Source organism: Pleurodeles waltl, chromosome 12 (genome assembly GCF_031143425.1).
Source record: "Pleurodeles waltl isolate 20211129_DDA chromosome 12, aPleWal1.hap1.20221129, whole genome shotgun sequence".
NCBI lineage: Eukaryota > Metazoa > Chordata > Amphibia > Caudata > Salamandridae > Pleurodeles > Pleurodeles waltl.
The window spans coordinates 6,875,499-6,899,051 of record NC_090451.1 but is presented as its reverse complement, the minus strand read 5'-3'; the positions used below and the strand labels follow the sequence as shown (position 1 = coordinate 6,899,051).

Here is a 23,553-nt window from a genome sequence, read left to right as displayed (position 1 = left end):
AGGCGCAGTAGGGAAGGCTTGAGCAACGAACCGTTGGCTATGTTTTGTTGTTACTTTGTTGACATGAGCTCAAGTAATTTGAAGCAGAAGGAACGGCCAGACCTAAAAAAAACTCTCTTACCTCCAACGCCGAATAACCACTATAATTATAATATCTCAAAAGCAGCTGGCCTTGTAAACTTAATGAGCAAGCAAGCCGATGCATTTTGGGTTTTGTTGTAAAAGAATAAAAATACTATCCATCCTTTCCTTTTTTTCCGGCAACAAGCGATGTTACAAAGATATCACAGCACACAGTCAGATTGAGTGAAAGAAGAGGCACTGAGGCTGGCGTGCAGCACTCCACAGCTCTTGTTATTGAAATCCAGACAGGGGGCGGAAGGAGAAAAGTATGAAGGAATTGCAATAGGGAGACCAACTCTTCTATCTATCTGCATTACATGGAAAAAGGATATCTTTAGGACTCATGGCCGGTTAGCTCAGTTGGTTAGAGCGTGGTGCTAATAACGCCAAGGTTGCGGGTTCGATCCCCGTACGGGCCAGGTTGCATTTTGTCTCTCAACTAAACTCTTTTTTTCTCATTTAATCAAGCTCTTATAAATCCATACACTCTGTTGCTCCAGTATACGTTCACTTTCCATTAGTCCTTCTTTTGCCACTGCTGACCAAAGCTCAAGCCGGCAGTGCCAGTAGAACAACACAAGTGCAAGGGATTGTCTCTCCAAGATGGAGACACTGCCTCAGACTATGTCTCGTGAGAGGTGGAGGGAGACCAAGATCTGATTATTAGGTGCGTGGGGATAAGAGGAACATAACTCAGGTGAACAGATTCTGGATAGTGATGCTATAGCTAGGATCAGCAACGTTACAGGGGAAAGGATAGGAAAATAATTAGGTGACAGAAGTATGGAAGTGGCTACAAGGGGGTGTGTCTCTTAAGAGGGCCGAAAGATACACTGAAGGCGAAGGTGAAGTAAAAGAAGAAAGAAAGATCAAAGGAAGTTAACAGTGATTGAGAGAAAACTCACAAAGGCAAATTGAGCAAAAGACAAAGCCTGGGGAGTTAGACTACTTCAACGCAAATTTACGCCGCAGATGAGCATGACAACTGACCCTTGTACAGTGGTGCTGAAACAATTTTCAGTGTGGGGGTGCTGCCATCAAAGGGCTTCTGAAAATCCAGGAATCATACAAAGAACTAGTCCTGCGGAATGAGCCACGCACATTCAGAAAGAGTGGTGATGCGTTGGTTACTTATTGGTAATCTTCATTAGCCTTAGTCCATTGCGTCCTTGTGACAGTCATTACAAAGTAAGGTGATGTCACCTTCCAACAGGAAGAAAGAACAGAAGGATCCTTAAATGCTAGCCCCATGCACCCAACCTGGGTGCCAAGCCCTTGCCAAAGGACTGATGGGAAGGTGGGCAGGATGTAATGTTTGTGACAAAGACAAGATGGACTAAGGGTAATGCAGAGTTCAAAACATTGGTACTCAAATGCAAAACAGAAAAATTATTAAGCCATAATGCTTGACAAATGTATGCTCTGAGGACCAAGTAGCCACCCTAGGAATTTCCTAGATTGTTACTCACTGGAATTCAACCCAGGAGGTGGCCATTCCTCTCGTAGACCATCCCTGAACTGGAAGATATTCTAAAAAGCCTTGCAAAGCCAGAAAAATTGACAACTTAATCCACCTACTCAGAGTCATAAAAGTCACCTTCTTGTCTTTTCCAGGCTGTCCAAAAGTCACAAACGAGGAGTCGGTTTTCCTGAACTGCAGAGGCCTGGTGACATAAATGAAAAGAGCTCTTTAAACATCAAGTGTATTCAGAAAATGTTCCTCCGGAGAGGAAGGAGAGGGAATGAAAGAAGGAAGAATTATTTCCTAAGATCTATCAAAAATAGACTTAACCTTTGCAGCAAAGGTAAGGCTAGGCCTTAAAGTTACCCCATCTTCCAAAGTATCAACTGAAGAGAGGACAGCATTTTAAGGCTCCCAGCTCCCCAATTGTTCTCAGGAAGGTGATAGGAAATAGGAAAATAACTTTATAGGAAACAATCTTTATGTCTACAGTGTCCAGATCCTCAAAGAGATAAAATTGCAAAGCCTATAAAAGAGTAGGAAGATTCTGAGTTGGAGAAAAGGGATTTTTCAACTGGTCTTACAATTGACAAAAGATCAGAACAGTCTAGACACCAAAGATTGTAACATCGACGAAGGTACAGAAAAGTCCCTAAAAACCTTTATCGCAAAGCAATGAGCTTTCAGAGTGGAAAGAGATTCGACTGAAACCCATTCAGAAGAAAATGCAAAATAGCAGACAAACTACAGGTAGGTGCCAAAAAATCATGAGCAGAACATCACGTCTCAAAAGACTTCCAGTTCTTTGAGTAAGACTTCTAAGTAGAAGGCCTGCTGGAGTGCTGAATTAATTCCACTAAGGAAGAGGAAAGACCCTTTGCTAGCAGTCCAGACTTCTCAACCTCCAAAGCAATAGAGTGAGTTGGAGCAAGAAGGTCAGGGATGACGTTCTGAGAGAGACACACGTGAGCAGTACTCAAGGAGGTAGAAGAGCCAGAGGTTCAGAAGAGGAAACCATGACATCTCTGGCCAATAAGGGCCCACAAGAATAAAGTTCCCTCCCACTGCTGAGACTTGAAGAGATCCATCTGGATCAATAAAAAGTGGGGGAATGTATAAAGGAGACTTCTCAGCCACTTTATCACCAATACGTCCACTACCTAGGCTCCTTGTTCCGGAAGCCTGGATCAGAATCGACAAAGATGAGCATTGTCCTTGGTTGAAAAGAGATCCAGAAAGGGTTTCACAAACTCTCGGCATATCTCTCAAAACAACGACCTAGATAACGTCAACTCCAGCAAAATTGGAAAACCTCCAGCTGTCTGCCATCACATTGTCGGTGCCCTTGATGTGTACTGCCGACGTGTGCAACAGGTTGATCTCTGCCCAATAACCCAATTGTTCTGCTATTGCATTGAGGGATTTTGAATGCATACTTCACTGTTGGTTAATGTAAAAGACAGCTACCTTATTCTCTGTCTTTACTAGCACATTTTTTTGAGACAGATGATGATGGGAAAACTTCAAAGCCCTGAAGATTACCATCAACTCCATCTATTTCCATGACCTCCGACTCTCTAGGAAAGACCACTTGAATCGACAGGATCAGTCCAACACAGTAGCTCTCCAGCCAGGTTTGCTGCCATCTGTTGCGAGGATTCAGGAGCATCCAGGTGTATTAGTGTCCACTTAGACCAGTGGTCTTCAAACTCTTTAATGCCGCATCCACCCAATGGGGAAAAAAAACATTGGTGCCTCCCCTCTGAATTGTCCACAATTCTTCTATTAAATTGACACTGTTTAAATATGTCTAGACCTATTTAAACATTGCAGTTAAGTTCTGTTACTGTTTTAAAAATGCAATCAAAAACATGACCCCAAAAATACTATTCTGGTCAGGCCTGCCCTACTAACCAATTGCAGCGTCATGCTCTGCTGAGTAAACTGATCTCACGACAGTGAGGAATGCACAGGCCGGGTGGTGCCCGGCGCACAAAAGCGCGCCTTCTTGTGTTGTACGTCTCTTCGCGCAAATGCAAACTCAGATTTCCTGCACTGTGGTCGGCAGGAGAGACATTGGAAGGCGCAGTAGGGAAGGCTTGAGCAACAAACCGTTGGCTATGTTTTGTTGTTACTTTGTTGACATGAGCTCAAGTAATTTGAAGCAGAAGGAACGACCAGACCTAAAAAAACCTCTCTTAACTCCAACGCCGAATAACCACTATAATTATAATATCTCAAAAGCAGCTGGCCTTGTAAACTTAATGAGCAAGCAAGCCGATGCATTTTGGGTTTTGTTGTAAAAGAATAAAAATACTATCCATCCTTTCCTTTTTTTCCGGCAACAAGCGATGTTACAAAGATATCACAGCACACAGTGAGATTGAGTGAAAGACGAGGCACTGAGGCTGGCGTGCAGCACTCCACAGCTCTTGTTATTGAAATCCAGACAGGGGGCGGAAGGAGAAAAGTATGAAGGAATTGCGCTAGTGAGACCAACTCTTCTATCTATCTGCATTACATGGAAAAAGGATATATTTAGTACTCATGGCTGGTTAGCTCAGTTGGTTAGTGCGTGGTGCTAATAACGCCAAGGTCGCGGGTTCGATCCCCGTATGGGCCAGGTTGCATTTTTTCTCTCAACTAAACTCTTTTTTTCTCATTTAATCAAGCTCTTATAAATCCATACACTCTGTTGCTCCAGTATACGTTCACTTTCCATTAGTCCTTCTTTTGCCACTGCTGACCAAAGCTCAAGTTGGCAGTGCCAGTAGAACAACACAAGTGCAAGGGATTGTCTCTCCAAGATGGAGACACTGCCTCAGACTATGTCTCGTGAGAGGTGGAGGGAGACCAAGAGCTGATTATTAGATGCGTGGGGATAAGAGGAACATAACTCAGGTGAACAGATTCTGGATAGTGATGCTATAGCTAGGATCAGCAACGTTACAGGGGAAAGGATAGGAAAATAATTAGGTGACAGAAGTATAGAAGTGGCTACAAGGGGGTGTGTCTCTTAAGAGGGCCGAAAGATACACTGAAGGCGAAGGTGAAGTAAAAGAAGAAAGAAAGATCAAAGGAAGTCGACAGTGATTGAGAGAAAACTCACAAAGGCAAATTGAGCAAAAGACAAAGCCTGGGGAGTTAGACTACTTCAATGCAAATTTACGCCGCAGATTAGCATGACAACTGACTGGATTGGTCACGGGTTCAATCCCCGTATGGGCCAGGTAGCATTTTTTCTCTCAACTAAACTCTTTTTTTCTCATTTAATCAAGCTCTTATAAATCCATACACTCTGTTGCTCCAGTATACGTTCACTTTCCATTAGTCCTTCTTTTGCCACTGCTGACCAAAGCTCAAGCCGCAGCGCCAGTAGAACAACACAAGTGCAAGGGATTGTCTCTCCAAGATGGAGACACTGCCTCAGACTATGTCTCGTGAGAGGTGGAGGGAGACCAAGAGCTGATTATTAGATGCGTGGGGATAAGAGGAACATAACTCAGGTGAACAGATTCTGGATAGTGATGCTATAGCTAGGATCAGCAACGTTACAGGGGAAAGGATAGGAAAATAATTAGGTGACAGAAGTATAGAAGTGGCTACAAGGGGGTGTGTCTCTTAAGAGGGCCGAAAGATACACTGAAGGCGAAGGTGAAGTAAAAGAAGAAAGAAAGATCAAAGGAAGTCGACAGTGATTGAGAGAAAACTCACAAAGGCAAATTGAGCAAAAGACAAAGCCTGGGGAGTTAGACTACTTCAATGCAAATTTACGCCGCAGATGAGCATGACAACTGACCCTTGTACAGTGGTGCTGAAACAATTTTCAGTGTGGGGGTGCTGCCATCAAAGGGCTTCTGAAAATCCAGGAATCATACAAAGAACAAGTCCTGCGGAATGAGCCACGCACATTCAGAAAGAATGGTGGTGCGTTGGTTACTTATTGGAAATCTTCATTAGCCTTAGTCCATTGCGTCCTTGTGACAGTCATTACAAAGTAAGGTGATGTCACCTTCCAACAGGAAGAAAGAACAGGAGGATCCTTAAATGCTAGCCCCATGCACCCAACCTGGGTGCCAAGCCCTTGCCAAAGGACTGATAGGAAGGTGGGCAGGATGTAATGTTTGTGACAAAGACAAGATGGACTAAGGGTAATGCAGAGTTCAAAACATTGGTACTCAAATGCAAAACAGAAAAATTATTAAGCCATAATGCTTGACAAATGTATGCTCTGAGGACCAAGTAGCCACCCTAGGAATTTCCTAGATTGTTACTCACTGGAATTCAACCCAGGAGGTGGCCATTCCTCTCGTAGACCATCCCTGAACTGGAAGATATTCTAAAAAGCCTTGCAAAGCCAGAAAAATTGACAACTTAATCCACCTACTCAGAGTCATAAAAGTCACCTTCTTGTCTTTTCCAGGCTGTCCAAAAGTCACAAACAAGGAGTCGGTTTTCCTGAACTGCAGAGGCCTGGTGACATAAATGAAAAGAGCTCTTTAAACATCAAGTGTATTCAGCAAATGTTCCTCCGGAGAAGAAGGAGAGGGAATGAAAGAAGGAAGAATTATTTCCTAAGATCTATCAAAAATAGACTTAACCTTTGCAGCAAAGGTAAGGCTAGGCCTTAAAGTTACCCCATCTTCCAAAGTATCAAATGAAGAGAGGACAGCATTTTAAGGCTCCCAGCACCCCAATTGTTCTCAGCAAGGTGATAGGAAATAGGAAAATAACTTTATAGGAAACAATCTTTATGTCTACACTATCCAGATCCTCAAAGAGATAAAATTGCAAAGCCTATAAAAGAGTAGGAAGATTCTGAGTTGGAGAAAAGGGATTTTTCAACTGGTCTTACAATTGACAAAAGATCAGAACAGTCTAGACACCAAAGATTGTAACATCGACGAAGGTACAGAAAAGTCCCTAAAAACCTTTATCGCAAAGCAATGAGCTTTCAGAGTGGAAAGAGATTCAAGTGAAACCCATTCAGAAGAAAATGCAAAATAGCAGACAAACTACAGGTAGGTGCCAAAAGATCATGAGCAGAACATCACGTCTCAAAAGACTTCCAGTTCCTTGAGTAAGACTTCGAAGTAGAAGGCCTGCTGGAGTGCTGAATTAACTCCACTAAGGAAGAGGAAAGACCCTTTGCTAGCAGTCCAGACTTCTCAACCTCCAAAGCGATAGAGTGAGTTGGAGCAAGAAGGTCAGGGACGACGTTCTGAGAGAGACACACTTGAGCAGTACTCAAGGAGGTAGAAGAGCCAGGGGTTCAGAAGAGGAAACCATGACATCTTTGGCCAATAAGGGCCCACAAGAATAAAGTTCCCTCCCCCCTGCTGAGACTTGAAGAGAACCATCTGGATCAATAAAAAGTGGGGGAATGTATAAAGGAGACTTCTCAGCCACTTTATCACCAATACGTCCACTACCTAGGCTCCTTGTTCCGGAAGCCTGGATCAGAATCGACAAAGGTGAGCATTGTCCTTGTTTGAAAAGAGATCCAGAAAGGGTTTCACAAACTCTCGGCATATCTCTCAAAACAACGACCTGGATAACGTCAACTCAAGCAAATTTGGAAACCTCCAGCTGTCTGCCATCACATTGTCGGTGCCCTTGATGTGTACTGCCGACGTGTGCAGCAGGTTGATCTCTGCCCAATAACCCAATTGTTCTGCTATTGCATTGAGGGATTTTGAATGCATGCTTCACTGTTGGTTAATGTAAAAGACAGCTACCTTATTCTCTGTCTTTACTAGCACATTTTTTTGAGACAGATGATGATGGGAAAACTTCAAAGCCCTGAAGATTACCATCAACTCCATCTATTTCCATGACCTCCGACTCTCTAGGAAAGACCACTTGAATCGACAGGATCTGTCCAACACAGTAGCTCTCCAGCCAGGTTTGCTGGCATCTGTTGCGAGGATTCAGGAGCATCCAGGTATATTAGTGTCCACTTAGACCAGTGGTCTTCAAACTCTTTAATGCCGCATCCACCCAATGGGAAAAAAAACATTGGTGCCTCCCCTCTGAATTGTCCACAATTCTTCTATTAAATTGACACTGTTTAAATATGTCTAGACCTATTTAAACATTGCAGTTAAGTTCTGTTACTGTTTTAAAAATGCAATCAAATACATGACCCCAAATATACTATTCTGGTCAGGCCTGCCCTACTAACCAATTGCAGCGTCATGCTCTGCTGAGTAAAGTGATCTCACGACAGTGAGGAATGCACAGGCCGGGTGGTGCCCGGCGCACAAAAGCGCGCCTTCTTGTGTTGTACGTCTCTTCGCGCAAATGCAAAATCAGATTTCCTGCACTGTGGTCGGCAGGAGAGACATGGGAAGGCGCAGTAGGGAAGGCTTGAGCAACGAACCGTTGGCTATGTTTTGTTGTTACTTTGTTGACATGAGCTCAAGTAATTTGAAGCAGAAGGAACGACCAGACCTAAAAAAACTCTCTTACCTCCAACGCCGAATAACCACTATAATTATAATATCTCAAAAGCAGCTGGCCTTGTAAACTTAATGAGCAAGCAAGCCGATGCATTTTGGGTTTTGTTGTAAAAGAATAAAAATACTATCCATCCTTTCCTTTTTTTCCGGCAACAAGCGATGTTACAAAGATATCACAGCACACAGTGAGATTGAGTGAAAGACGAGGCACTGAGGCTGGCGTGCAGCACTCCACAGCTCTTGCTATTGAAATGCAGACAGGGGGCGGAAGGAGAAAAGTATGAAGGAATTGCGATAGTGAGAACCAACTCTTCTATCTATCTGCATTACATGGAAAAAGGATATATTTAGTACTCATGGCCGGTTAGCTCAGTTGGTTAGAGCGTGATGCTAATAACGCCAAGGTCGCGGGTTCAATCCCCGTATGGGCCAGGTTGCATTTTTTCTCTCAACTAAACTCTTTTTTTCTCATTTAATCAAGCTCTTATAAATCCATACACTCTGTTGCTCCAGTATACGTTCACTTTCCATTAGTCCTTCTTTTGCCACTGCTGACCAAAGCTCAAGCCGGCAGTGCCAGTAGAACAACACAAGTGCAAGGGATTGTCTCTCCAAGATGGAGACACTGCCTCAGACTATGTCTCGTGAGAGGTGGAGGGAGACCAAGAGCTGATTATTAGATGCGTGGGGATAAGAGGAACATAACTCAGGTGAACAGATTCTGGATAGTGATGCTATAGCTAGGATCAGCAACGTTACAGGGGAAAGGATAGGAAAATAATTAGGTGACAGAAGTATGGAAGTGGCTACAAGGGGGTGTGTCTCTTAAGAGGGCCGAAAGATACACTGAAGGCGAAGGTGAAGTAAAAGAAGAAAGAAAGATCAAAGGAAGTTAACAGTGATTGAGAGAAAACTCACAAAGGCAAATTGAGCAAAAGACAAAGCCTGGGGAGTTAGACTACTTCAATGCAAATTTACGCCGCAGATTAGCATGACAACTGACCCTTGTACAGTGGTGCTGAAACAATTTTCAGTGTGGGGGTGCTGCCATCAAAGGGCTTCTGAAAATCCAGGAATCATACAAAGAACAAGTCCTGCGGAATGAGCCACGCACATTCAGAAAGAATGGTGATGCGTTGGTTACTTATTGGTAATCTTCATTAGCCTTAGTCCATTGCGTCCTTGTGACAGTCATTACAAAGTAAGGTGATGTCACCTTCCAACAGGAAGAAAGAACAGGAGGATCCTTAAATGCTAGCCCCATGCACCCAACCTGGGTGCCAAGCCCTTGCCAAAGGACTGATGGGAAGGTGGGCAGGATGTAATGTTTGTGACAAAGACAAGATGGACTAAGGGTAATGCAGAGTTCAAAACATTGGTACTCAAATGCAAAACAGAAAAATTATTAAGCCATAATGCTTGACAAATGTATGCTCTGAGGACCAAGTAGCCACCCTAGGAATTTTCTAGATTGTTACTCACTGGAATTCAACCCAGGAGATGACCATTCCTCTCGTAGACCATCCCTGAACTGGAAGATATTCTAAAAAGCCTTGCAAAGTCAGAAAAATTGACAACTTAATCCACCTACTCAGAGTCATAAAAGTCACCTTCTTGTCTTTTCCAGGCTGTCCAAAAGTCACAAACAAGGAGTCGGTTTTCCTGAACTGCAGAGGCCTGGTGACATAAATGAAAAGAGATCTTTAAACATCAAGTGTATTCAGCAAATGTTCCTCCGGAGAGGGAATGAAAGAAGGAAGAATTATTTCCTAAGATCTATCAAAACTAGACTTAACCTTTGCAGCAAAGGTAAGGCTAGGCCTTAAAGTTACCCCATCTTCCAAAGTATCAACTGAAGAGAGGACAGCATTTTAAGGCTCCCAGCTCCCCAATTGTTCTCAGCAAGGTGATAGGAAATAGGAAAATAACTTTATAGGAAACAATCTTTATGTCTACAGTGTCCAGATCCTCAAAGAGATACAATTGCAAAGCCTATAAAAGAGTAGGAAGATTCTGAGTTGGAGAAAAGGGATTTTTCAACTGGTCTTACAATTGACAAAAGATCAGAACAGTCTAGACACCAAAGATTGTAACATCGACGAAGGTACAGAAAAGTCCCTAAAAACCTTTATCGCAAAGCAATGAGCTTTCAGAGTGGAAGGAGATTCAACTGAAACCCATTCAGAAGAAAATGCAAAATAGCAGACAAACTACAGGTAGGTGCCAAAAGATCATGAGCAGAACATCACGTCTCAAAAGACTTCCAGTTCTTTGAGTAAGACTTCGAAGTAGAAGGCCTGCTGGAGTGCTGAATTAACTCCACTAAGGAAGAGGAAAGACCCTTTGCTAGCAGTCCAGACTTCTCAACCTCCAAAGCGATAGAGTGAGTTGGAGCAAGAAGGTCAGGGACGACGTTCTGAGAGAGACACACTTGAGCAGTACTCAAGGAGGTAGAAGAGACAGGGGTTCAGAAGAGGAAACCATGACATCTCTGGCCAATAAGGGCCCACAAGAATAAAGTTCCCTCCCCCCTGCTGAGACTTGAAGAGAACCATCTGGATCAATAAAAAGTGGGGGAATGTATAAAGGAGACTTCTCAGCCACTTTATCACCAATACGTCCACTACCTAGGCTCCTTGTTCCGGAAGCCTGGATCAGAATCGACAAAGATGAGCATTGTCCTTGTTTGAAAAGAGATCCAGAAAGGGTTTCACAAACTCTCGGCATATCTCTCAAAACGACGACCTGGATAACGTCAACTCCAGCAAATTTGGAAACCTCCAGCTGTCTGCCATCACATTGTCGGTGCCCTTGATGTGTACTGCCGACGTGTGCAACAGGTTGATCTCTGCCCAATAACCCAATTGTTCTGCTATTGCATTGAGGGATTTTGAATGCATGCTTCACTGTTGGTTAATGTAAAAGACAGCTACCTTATTCTCTGTCTTTACTAGCACATTTTTTTGAGACAGATGATGATGGGAAAACTTCAAAGCCCTGAAGATTACCATCAACTCCATCTATTTCCATGACCTCCGACTCTCTAGGAAAGACCACTTGAATCGACAGGATCAGTCCAACACAGTAGCTCTCCAGCCAGGTTTGCTGCCATCTGTTGCGAGGATTCAGGAGCATCCAGGTATATTAGTGTCCACTTAGACCAGTGGTCTTCAAACTCTTTAATGCCGCATCCACCCAATGGGGAAAAAAAAACATTGGTGCCTCCCTCTCTGAATTGTCCACAATTCTTCTATTAAATTGACACTGTTTAAATATGTCTAGACCTATTTAAACATTGCAGTTAAGTTCTGTTACTGTTTTAAAAATGCAATCAAATACATGACCCCAAATATACTATTCTGGTCAGGCCTGCCCTACGAACCAATTGCAGCGTCATGCTCTGCTGAGTAAACTGATCTCACGACAGTGAGGAATGCACAGGCCGGGTGGTGCCCGGCGCACAAAAGCGCGCCTTCTTGTGTTGTACGTCTCTTCGCGCAAATGCAAACTCAGATTTCCTGCACTGTGGTCGGCAGGAGAGACATGGGAAGGCGCAGTAGGGAAGGCTTGAGCAACGAACCGTTGGCTATGTTTTGTTGTTACTTTGTTGACATGAGCTCAAGTAATTTGAAGCAGAAGGAACGGCCAGACCTAAAAAAAACTCTTTTACCTCCAACGCCGAATAACCACTATAATTATAATATCTCAAAAGCAGCTGGCCTTGTAAACTTAATGAGCAAGCAAGCCGATGCATTTTGGGTTTTGTTGTAAAAGAATAAAAATACTATCCATCCTTTCCTTTTTTTCCGGCAACAAGCGATGTTACAAAGATATCACAGCACACAGTCAGATTGAGTGAAAGAAGAGGCACTGAGGCTGGCGTGCAGCACTCCACAGCTCTTGTTATTGAAATCCAGACAGGGGGCGGAAGGAGAAAAGTATGAAGGAATTGCAATAGGGAGACCAACTCTTCTATCTATCTGCATTACATGGAAAAAGGATATCTTTAGGACTCATGGCCGGTTAGCTCAGTTGGTTAGAGCGTGATGCTAATAACGCCAAGGTTGCGGGTTCGATCCCCGTACGGGCCAGGTTGCATTTTGTCTCTCAACTAAACTCTTTTTTTCTCATTTAATCAAGCTCTTATAAATCCATACACTCTGTTGCTCCAGTATACGTTCACTTTCCATTAGTCCTTCTTTTGCCACTGCTGACCAAAGCTCAAGCCGGCAGTGCCAGTAGAACAACACAAGTGCAAGGGATTGTCTCTCCAAGATGGAGACACTGCCTCAGACTATGTCTCGTGAGAGGTGGAGGGAGACCAAGATCTGATTATTAGGTGCGTGGGGATAAGAGGAACATAACTCAGGTGAACAGATTCTGGATAGTGATGCTATAGCTAGGATCAGCAACGTTACAGGGGAAAGGATAGGAAAATAATTAGGTGACAGAAGTATAGAAGTGGCTACAAGTGGGTGTGTCTCTTAAGAGGGCCGAAAGATACACTGAAGGCGAAGGTGAAGTGAAAGAAGAAAGAAAGATCAAAGGAAGTCGACAGTGATTGAGAGAAAACTCATAAAGGCAAATTGAGCAAAAGACAAGGCCTGGGGAGTTAGACTACTTCAACGCAAATTTACGCCGCAGATGAGCATGACAACTGACCCTTGTACAGTGGTGCTGAAACAATTTTCAGTGTGGGGGTGCTGCCATCAAAGGGCTTCTGAAAATCCAGGAATCATACAAAGAACTAGTCCTGCGGAATGAGCCACGCACATTCAGAAAGAGTGGTGATGCGTTGGTTACTTATTGGTAATCTTCATTAGCCTTAGTCCATTGCGTCCTTGTGACAGTCATTACAAAGTAAGGTGATGTCACCTTCCAACAGGAAGAAAGAACAGAAGGATCCTTAAATGCTAGCCCCATGCACCCAACCTGGGTGCCAAGCCCTTGCCAAAGGACTGATGGGAAGGTGGGCAGGATGTAATGTTTGTGACAAAGACAAGATGGACTAAGGGTAATGCAGAGTTCAAAACATTGGTACTCAAATGCAAAACAGAAAAATTATTAAGCCATAATGCTTGACAAATGTATGCTCTGAGGACCAAGTAGCCACCCTAGGAATTTCCTAGATTGTTACTCACTGGAATTCAACCCAGGAGGTGGCCATTCCTCTCGTAGACCATCCCTGAACTGGAAGATATTCTAAAAAGCCTTGCAAAGCCAGAAAAATTGACAACTTAATCCACCTACTCAGAGTCATAAAAGTCACCTTCTTGTCTTTTCCAGGCTGTCCAAAAGTCACAAACGAGGAGTCGGTTTTCCTGAACTGCAGAGGCCTGGTGACATAAATGAAAAGAGCTCTTTAAACATCAAGTGTATTCAGAAAATGTTCCTCCGGAGAGGAAGGAGAGGGAATGAAAGAAGGAAGAATTATTTCCTAAGATCTATCAAAAATAGACTTAACCTTTGCAGCAAAGGTAAGGCTAGGCCTTAAAGTTACCCCATCTTCCAAAGTATCAACTGAAGAGAGGACAGCATTTTAAGGCTCCCAGCTCCCCAATTGTTCTCAGGAAGGTGATAGGAAATAGGAAAATAACTTTATAGGAAACAATCTTTATGTCTACAGTGTCCAGATCCTCAAAGAGATAAAATTGCAAAGCCTATAAAAGAGTAGGAAGATTCTGAGTTGGAGAAAAGGGATTTTTCAACTGGTCTTACAATTGACAAAAGATCAGAACAGTCTAGACACCAAAGATTGTAACATCGACGAAGGTACAGAAAAGTCCCTAAAAACCTTTATCGCAAAGCAATGAGCTTTCAGAGTGGAAAGAGATTCGACTGAAACCCATTCAGAAGAAAATGCAAAATAGCAGACAAACTACAGGTAGGTGCCAAAAAATCATGAGCAGAACATCACGTCTCAAAAGACTTCCAGTTCTTTGAGTAAGACTTCTAAGTAGAAGGCCTGCTGGAGTTCTGAATTAATTCCACTAAGGAAGAGGAAAGACCCTTTGCTAGCAGTCCAGACTTCTCAACCTCCAAAGCAATAGAGTGAGTTGGAGCAAGAAGGTCAGGGATGACGTTCTGAGAGAGACACACGTGAGCAGTACTCAAGGAGGTAGAAGAGCCAGAGGTTCAGAAGAGGAAACCATGACATCTCTGGCCAATAAGGGCCCACAAGAATAAAGTTCCCTCCCACTGCTGAGACTTGAAGAGATCCATCTGGATCAATAAAAAGTGGGGGAATGTATAAAGGAGACTTCTCAGCCACTTTATCACCAATACGTCCACTACCTAGGCTCCTTGTTCCGGAAGCCTGGATCAGAATCGACAAAGATGAGCATTGTCCTTGGTTGAAAAGAGATCCAGAAAGGGTTTCACAAACTCTCGGCATATCTCTCAAAACAACGACCTAGATAACGTCAACTCCAGCAAAATTGGAAAACCTCCAGCTGTCTGCCATCACATTGTCGGTGCCCTTGATGTGTACTGCCGACGTGTGCAACAGGTTGATCTCTGCCCAATAACCCAATTGTTCTGCTATTGCATTGAGGGATTTTGAATGCATACTTCACTGTTGGTTAATGTAAAAGACAGCTACCTTATTCTCTGTCTTTACTAGCACATTTTTTTGAGACAGATGATGATGGGAAAACTTCAAAGCCCTGAAGATTACCATCAACTCCATCTATTTCCATGACCTCCGACTCTCTAGGAAAGACCACTTGAATCGACAGGATCAGTCCAACACAGTAGCTCTCCAGCCAGGTTTGCTGCCATCTGTTGCGAGGATTCAGGAGCATCCAGGTGTATTAGTGTCCACTTAGACCAGTGGTCTTCAAACTCTTTAATGCCGCATCCACCCAATGGGGAAAAAAAACATTGGTGCCTCCCCTCTGAATTGTCCACAATTCTTCTATTAAATTGACACTGTTTAAATATGTCTAGACCTATTTAAACATTGCAGTTAAGTTCTGTTACTGTTTTAAAAATGCAATCAAAAACATGACCCCAAATATACTATTCTGGTCAGGCCTGCCCTACTAACCAATTGCAGCGTCATGCTCTGCTGAGTAAACTGATCTCACGACAGTGAGGAATGCACAGGCCGGGTGGTGCCCGGCGCACAAAAGAGCGCCTTCGTGTGTTGTACGTCTCTTCGCGCAAATGCAAACTCAGATTTCCTGCACTGTGGTCGGCAGGAGAGACATTGGAAGGCGCAGTAGGGAAGGCTTGAGCAACAAACCGTTGGCTATGTTTTGTTGTTACTTTGTTGACATGAGCTCAAGTAATTTGAAGCAGAAGGAACGACCAGACCTAAAAAAACCTCTCTTAACTCCAACGCCGAATAACCACTATAATTATAATATCTCAAAAGCAGCTGGCCTTGTAAACTTAATGAGCAAGCAAGCCGATGCATTTTGGGTTTTGTTGTAAAAGAATAAAAATACTATCCATCCTTTCCTTTTTTTCCGGCAACAAGCGATGTTACAAAGATATCACAGCACACAGTGAGATTGAGTGAAAGACGAGGCACTGAGGCTGGCGTGCAGCACTCCACAGCTCTTGTTATTGAAATCCAGACAGGGGGCGGAAGGAGAAAAGTATGAAGGAATTGCGCTAGTGAGACCAACTCTTCTATCTATCTGCATTACATGGAAAAAGGATATATTTAGTACTCATGGCTGGTTAGCTCAGTTGGTTAGTGCGTGGTGCTAATAACGCCAAGGTCGCGGGTTCGATCCCCGTATGGGCCAGGTTGCATTTTTTCTCTCAACTAAACTCTTTTTTTCTCATTTAATCAAGCTCTTATAAATCCATACACTCTGTTGCTCCAGTATACGTTCACTTTCCATTAGTCCTTCTTTTGCCACTGCTGACCAAAGCTCAAGCCGGCAGTGCCAGTAGAACAACACAAGTGCAAGGGATTGTCTCTCCAAGATGGAGACACTGCCTCAGACTATGTCTCGTGAGAGGTGGAGGGAGACCAAGAGCTGATTATTAGATGCGTGGGGATAAGAGGAACATAACTCAGGTGAACAGATTCTGGATAGTGATGCTATAGCTAGGATCAGCAACGTTACAGGGGAAAGGATAGGAAAATAATTAGGTGACAGAAGTATAGAAGTGGCTACAAGGGGGTGTGTCTCTTAAGAGGGCCGAAAGATACACTGAAGGCGAAGGTGAAGTAAAAGAAGAAAGAAAGATCAAAGGAAGTCGACAGTGATTGAGAGAAAACTCACAAAGGCAAATTGAGCAAAAGACAAAGCCTGGGGAGTTAGACTACTTCAATGCAAATTTACGCCGCAGATTAGCATGACAACTGACTGGATTGGTCGCGGGTTCAATCCCCGTATGGGCCAGGTTGCATTTTTTCTCTCAACTAAACTCTTTTTTTCTCATTTAATCAAGCTCTTATAAATCCATACACTCTGTTGCTCCAGTATACGTTCACTTTCCATTAGTCCTTCTTTTGCCACTGCTGACCAAAGCTCAAGCCGCAGCGCCAGTAGAACAACACAAGTGCAAGGGATTGTCTCTCCAAGATGGAGACACTGCCTCAGACTATGTCTCGTGAGAGGTGGAGGGAGACCAAGAGCTGATTATTAGATGCGTGGGGATAAGAGGAACATAACTCAGGTGAACAGATTCTGGATAGTGATGCTATAGCTAGGATCAGCAACGTTACAGGGGAAAGGATAGGAAAATAATTAGGTGACAGAAGTATAGAAGTGGCTACAAGGGGGTGTGTCTCTTAAGAGGGCCGAAAGATACACTGAAGGCGAAGGTGAAGTAAAAGAAGAAAGAAAGATCAAAGGAAGTCGACAGTGATTGAGAGAAAACTCACAAAGGCAAATTGAGCAAAAGACAAAGCCTGGGGAGTTAGACTACTTCAATGCAAATTTACGCCGCAGATGAGCATGACAACTGACCCTTGTACAGTGGTGCTGAAACAATTTTCAGTGTGGGGGTGCTGCCATCAAAGGGCTTCTGAAAATCCAGGAATCATACAAAGAACAAGTCCTGCGGAATGAGCCACGCACATTCAGAAAGAATGGTGGTGCGTTGGTTACTTATTGGAAATCTTCATTAGCCTTAGTCCATTGCGTCCTTGTGACAGTCATTACAAAGTAAGGTGATGTCACCTTCCAACAGGAAGAAACAACAGGAGGATCCTTAAATGCTAGCCCCATGCACCCAACCTGGGTGCCAAGCCCTTGCCAAAGGACTGATAGGAAGGTGGGCAGGATGTAATCTTTGTGACAAAGACAAGATGGACTAAGGGTAATGCAGAGTTCAAAACATTGGTACTCAAATGCAAAACAGAAAAATTATTAAGCCATAATGCTTGACAAATGTATGCTCTGAGGACCAAGTAGCCACCCTAGGAATTTCCTAGATTGTTACTCACTGGAATTCAACCCAGGAGGTGGCCATTCCTCTCGTAGACCATCCCTGAACTGGAAGATATTCTAAAAAGCCTTGCAAAGCCAGAAAAATTGACAACTTAATCCACCTACTCAGAGTCATAAAAGTCACCTTCTTGTCTTTTCCAGGCTGTCCAAAAGTCACAAACAAGGAGTCGGTTTTCCTGAACTGCAGAGGCCTGGTGACATAAATGAAAAGAGCTCTTTAAACATCAAGTGTATTCAGCAAATGTTCCTCCGGAGAAGAAGGAGAGGGAATGAAAGAAGGAAGAATTATTTCCTAAGATCTATCAAAAATAGACTTAACCTTTGCAGCAAAGGTAAGGCTAGGCCTTAAAGTTACCCCATCTTCCAAAGTATCAAATGAAGAGAGGACAGCATTTTAAGGCTCCCAGCACCCCAATTGTTCTCAGCAAGGTGATAGGAAATAGGAAAATAACTTTATAGGAAACAATCTTTATGTCTACACTATCCAGATCCTCAAAGAGATAAAATTGCAAAGCCTATAAAAGAGTAGGAAGATTCTGAGTTGGAGAAAAGGGATTTTTCAACTGGTCTTACAATTGACAAAAGATCAGAACAGTCTAGACACCAAAGATTGTAACATCGACGAAGGTACAGAAAAGTCCCTAAAAACCTTTATCGCAAAGCAATGAGCTTTCAGAGTGGAAAGAGATTCAAGTGAAACCCATTCAGAAGAAAATGCAAAATAGCAGACAAACTACAGGTAGGTGCCAAAAGATCATGAGCAGAACATCACGTCTCAAAAGACTTCCAGTTCCTTGAGTAAGACTTCGAAGTAGAAGGCCTGCTGGAGTGCTGAATTAACTCCACTAAGGAAGAGGAAAGACCCTTTGCTAGCAGTCCAGACTTCTCAACCTCCAAAGCGATAGAGTGAGTTGGAGCAAGAAGGTCAGGGACGACGTTCTGAGAGAGACACACTTGAGCAGTACTCAAGGAGGTAGAAGAGCCAGGGGTTCAGAAGAGGAAACCATGACATCTTTGGCCAATAAGGGCCCACAAGAATAAAGTTCCCTCCCCCCTGCTGAGACTTGAAGAGAACCATCTGGATCAATAAAAAGTGGGGGAATGTATAAAGGAGACTTCTCAGCCACTTTATCACCAATACGTCCACTACCTAGGCTCCTTGTTCCGGAAGCCTGGATCAGAATCGACAAAGGTGAGCATTGTCCTTGTTTGAAAAGAGATCCAGAAAGGGTTTCACAAACTCTCGGCATATCTCTCAAAACAACGACCTGGATAACGTCAACTCCAGCAAATTTGGAAACCTCCAGCTGTCTGCCATCACATTGTCGGTGCCCTTGATGTGTACTGCCGACGTGTGCAGCAGGTTGATCTCTGCCCAATAACCCAATTGTTCTGCTATTGCATTGAGGGATTTTGAATGCATGCTTCACTGTTGGTTAATGTAAAAGACAGCTACCTTATTCTCTGTCTTTACTAGCACATTTTTTTGAGACAGATGATGATGGGAAAACTTCAAAGCCCTGAAGATTACCATCAACTCCATCTATTTCCATGACCTCCGACTCTCTAGGAAAGACCACTTGAATCGACAGGATCTGTCCAACACAGTAGCTCTCCAGCCAGGTTTGCTGGCATCTGTTGCGAGGATTCAGGAGCATCCAGGTATATTAGTGTCCACTTAGACCAGTGGTCTTCAAACTCTTTAATGCCGCATCCACCCAATGGGAAAAAAAACATTGGTGCCTCCCCTCTGAATTGTCCACAATTCTTCTATTAAATTGACACTGTTTAAATATGTCTAGACCTATTTAAACATTGCAGTTAAGTTCTGTTACTGTTTTAAAAATGCAATCAAATACATGACCCCAAATATACTATTCTGGTCAGGCCTGCCCTACTAACCAATTGCAGCGTCATGCTCTGCTGAGTAAAGTGATCTCACGACAGTGAGGAATGCACAGGCCGGGTGGTGCCCGGCGCACAAAAGCGCGCCTTCTTGTGTTGTACGTCTCTTCGCGCAAATGCAAACTCAGATTTCCTGCACTGTGGTCGGCAGGAGAGACATGGGAAGGCGCAGTAGGGAAGGCTTGAGCAACGAACCGTTGGCTATGTTTTGTTGTTACTTTGCTGACATGAGCTCAAGTAATTTGAAGCAGAAGGAACGACCAGACCTAAAAAAACTCTCTTACCTCCAACGCCGAATAACCACTATAATTATAATATCTCAAAAGCAGCTGGCCTTGTAAACTTAATGAGCAAGCAAGCGGATGCATTTTGGGTTTTGTTGTAAAAGAATAAAAATACTATCCATCCTTTCCTTTTTTCCGGCAACAAGCGATGTTACAAAGATATCACAGCACACAGTGAGATTGAGTGAAAGACGAGGCACTGAGGCTGGCGTGCAGCACTCCACAGCTCTTGCTATTGAAATGCAGACAGGGGGCGGAAGGAGAAAAGTATGAAGGAATTGCGATAGTGAGACCAACTCTTCTATCTATCTGCATTACATGGAAAAAGGATATATTTAGTACTCATGGCCGGTTAGCTCAGTTGGTTAGAGCGTGGTGCTAATAACGCCAAGGTCGCGGGTTCAATCCCCGTATGGGCCAGGTTGCATTTTTTCTCTCAACTAAACTCTTTTTTTCTCATTTAATCAAGCTCTTATAAATCCATACACTCTGTTGCTCCAGTATACGTTCACTTTCCATTAGTCCTTCTTTTGCCACTGCTGACCAAAGCTCAAGCCGGCAGTGCCAGTAGAACAACACAAGTGCAAGGGATTGTCTCTCCAAGATGGAGACACTGCCTCAGACTATGTCTCGTGAGAGGTGGAGGGAGACCAAGAGCTGATTATTAGATGCGTGGGGATAAGAGGAACATAACTCAGGTGAACAGATTCTGGATAGTGATGCTATAGCTAGGATCAGCAACGTTACAGGGGAAAGGATAGGAAAATAATTAGGTGACAGAAGTATGGAAGTGGCTACAAGGGGGTGTGTCTCTTAAGAGGGCCGAAAGATACACTGAAGGCGAAGGTGAAGTAAAAGAAGAAAGAAAGATCAAAGGAAGTTAACAGTGATTGAGAGAAAACTCACAAAGGCAAATTGAGCAAAAGACAAAGCCTGGGGAGTTAGACTACTTCAATGCAAATTTACGCCGCAGATTAGCATGACAACTGACCCTTGTACAGTGGTGCTGAAACAATTTTCAGTGTGGGGGTGCTGCCATCAAAGGGCTTCTGAAAATCCAGGAATCATACAAAGAACAAGTCCTGCGGAATGAGCCACGCACATTCAGAAAGAATGGTGATGCGTTGGTTACTTATTGGTAATCTTCATTAGCCTTAGTCCATTGCGTCCTTGTGACAGTCATTACAAAGTAAGGTGATGTCACCTTCCAACAGGAAGAAAGAACAGGAGGATCCTTAAATGCTAGCCCCATGCACCCAACCTGGGTGCCAAGCCCTTGCCAAAGGACTGATGGGAAGGTGGGCAGGATGTAATGTTTGTGACAAAGACAAGATGGACTAAGGGTAATGCAGAGTTCAAAACATTGGTACTCAAATGCAAAACAGAAAAATTATTAAGCCATAATGCTTGACAAATGTATGCTCTGAGGACCAAGTAGCCACCCTAGGAATTTTCTAGATTGTTACTCACTGGAATTCAACCCAGGAGATGACCATTCCTCTCGCAGACCATCCCTGAACTGGAAGATATTCTAAAAAGCCTTGCAAAGTCAGAAAAATTGACAACTTAATCCACCTACTCAGAGTCATAAAAGTCACCTTCTTGTCTTTTCCAGGCTGTCCAAAAGTCACAAACAAGGAGTCGGTTTTCCTGAACTGCAGAGGCCTGGTGACATAAATGAAAAGAGATCTTTAAACATCAAGTGTATTCAGCAAATGTTCCTCCGGAGAGGGAATGAAAGAAGGAAGAATTATTTCCTAAGATCTATCAAAACTAGACTTAACCTTTGCAGCAAAGGTAAGGCTAGGCCTTAAAGTTACCCCATCTTCCAAAGTATCAACTGAAGAGAGGACAGCATTTTAAGGCTCCCAGCTCCCCAATTGTTCTCAGCAAGGTGATAGGAAATAGGAAAATAACTTTATAGGAAACAATCTTTATGTCTACAGTGTCCAGATCCTCAAAGAGATACAATTGCAAAGCCTATAAAAGAGTAGGAAGATTCTGAGTTGGAGAAAAGGGATTTTTCAACTGGTCTTACAATTGACAAAAGATCAGAACAGTCTAGACACCAAAGATTGTAACATCGACGAAGGTACAGAAAAGTCCCTAAAAACCTTTATCGCAAAGCAATGAGCTTTCAGAGTGGAAGGAGATTCAACTGAAACCCATTCAGAAGAAAATGCAAAATAGCAGACAAACTACAGGTAGGTGCCAAAAGATCATGAGCAGAACATCACGTCTCAAAAGACTTCCAGTTCTTTGAGTAAGACTTCGAAGTAGAATGCCTGCTGGAGTGCTGAATTAACTCCACTAAGGAAGAGGAAAGACCCTTTGCTAGCAGTCCAGACTTCTCAACCTCCAAAGCGATAGAGTGAGTTGGAGCAAGAAGGTCAGGGACGACGTTCTGAGAGAGACACACTTGAGCAGTACTCAAGGAGGTAGAAGAGACAGGGGTTCAGAAGAGGAAACCATGACATCTCTGGCCAATAAGGGCCCACAAGAATAAAGTTCCCTCCCCCCTGCTGAGACTTGAAGAGAACCATCTGGATCAATAAAAAGTGGGGGAATGTATAAAGGAGACTTCTCAGCCACTTTATCACCAATACGTCCACTACCTAGGCTCCTTGTTCCGGAAGCCTGGATCAGAATCGACAAAGATGAGCATTGTCCTTGTTTGAAAAGAGATCCAGAAAGGGTTTCACAAACTCTCGGCATATCTCTCAAAACGACGACCTGGATAACGTCAACTCCAGCAAATTTGGAAACCTCCAGCTGTCTGCCATCACATTGTCGGTGCCCTTGATGTGTACTGCCGACGTGTGCAACAGGTTGATCTCTGCCCAATAACCCAATTGTTCTGCTATTGCATTGAGGGATTTTGAATGCATGCTTCACTGTTGGTTAATGTAAAAGACAGCTACCTTATTCTCTGTCTTTACTAGCACATTTTTTTGAGACAGATGATGATGGGAAAACTTCAAAGCCCTGAAGATTACCATCAACTCCATCTATTTCCATGACCTCCGACTCTCTAGGAAAGACCACTTGAATCGACAGGATCAGTCCAACACAGTAGCTCTCCAGCCAGGTTTGCTGCCATCTGTTGCGAGGATTCAGGAGCATCCAGGTATATTAGTGTCCACTTAGACCAGTGGTCTTCAAACTCTTTAATGCCGCATCCACCCAATGGGGAAAAAAAAACATTGGTGCCTCCCTCTCTGAATTGTCCACAATTCTTCTATTAAATTGACACTGTTTAAATATGTCTAGACCTATTTAAACATTGCAGTTAAGTTCTGTTACTGTTTTAAAAATGCAATCAAATACATGACCCCAAATATACTATTCTGGTCAGGCCTGCCCTACGAACCAATTGCAGCGTCATGCTCTGCTGAGTAAACTGATCTCACGACAGTGAGGAATGCACAGGCCGGGTGGTGCCCGGCGCACAAAAGCGCGCCTTCTTGTGTTGTACGTCTCTTCGCGCAAATGCAAACTCAGATTTCCTGCACTGTGGTCGGCAGGAGAGACATGGGAAGGCGCAGTAGGGAAGGCTTGAGCAACGAACCGTTGGCTATGTTTTGTTGTTACTTTGTTGACATGAGCTCAAGTAATTTGAAGCAGAAGGAACGGGCAGACCTAAAAAAAACTCTCTTACCTCCAACGCCGAATAACCACTATAATTATAATATCTCAAAAGCAGCTGGCCTTGTAAACTTAATGAGCAAGCAAGCCGATGCATTTTGGGTTTTGTTGTAAAAGAATAAAAATACTATCCATCCTTTCCTTTTTTTCCGGCAACAAGCGATGTTACAAAGATATCACAGCACACAGTCAGATTGAGTGAAAGAAGAGGCACTGAGGCTGGCGTGCAGCACTCCACAGCTCTTGTTATTGAAATC

At 43.5% G+C, this 23,553-nt stretch overlaps 6 non-coding genes across 6 annotated transcripts; all 6 read left to right on the top strand.

Annotated features, from left to right (window-relative positions):
* The first annotated feature begins 468 nt into the window (after positions 1-468).
* TRNAI-AAU (transfer RNA isoleucine (anticodon AAU)) lies at positions 469-542 on the top strand. The gene has a single exon. It is a non-coding gene; the product is annotated as a tRNA-Ile (tRNA).
* A 3,592-nt stretch (positions 543-4,134) lies between these two features.
* Positions 4,135-4,208, top strand: TRNAI-AAU (transfer RNA isoleucine (anticodon AAU)). The gene has a single exon. It is a non-coding gene; the product is annotated as a tRNA-Ile (tRNA).
* Positions 4,209-8,404: 4,196 nt separating this feature from the next.
* Positions 8,405-8,478, top strand: TRNAI-AAU (transfer RNA isoleucine (anticodon AAU)). The gene has a single exon. It is a non-coding gene; the product is annotated as a tRNA-Ile (tRNA).
* A 3,585-nt stretch (positions 8,479-12,063) lies between these two features.
* Positions 12,064-12,137, top strand: TRNAI-AAU (transfer RNA isoleucine (anticodon AAU)). The gene has a single exon. It is a non-coding gene; the product is annotated as a tRNA-Ile (tRNA).
* A 3,592-nt stretch (positions 12,138-15,729) lies between these two features.
* Positions 15,730-15,803, top strand: TRNAI-AAU (transfer RNA isoleucine (anticodon AAU)). Its single transcript has one exon. It is a non-coding gene; the product is annotated as a tRNA-Ile (tRNA).
* Positions 15,804-19,997: 4,194 nt separating this feature from the next.
* On the top strand, positions 19,998-20,071 carry TRNAI-AAU (transfer RNA isoleucine (anticodon AAU)). Its single transcript has one exon. It is a non-coding gene; the product is annotated as a tRNA-Ile (tRNA).
* Positions 20,072-23,553: the final 3,482 nt, after the last annotated feature.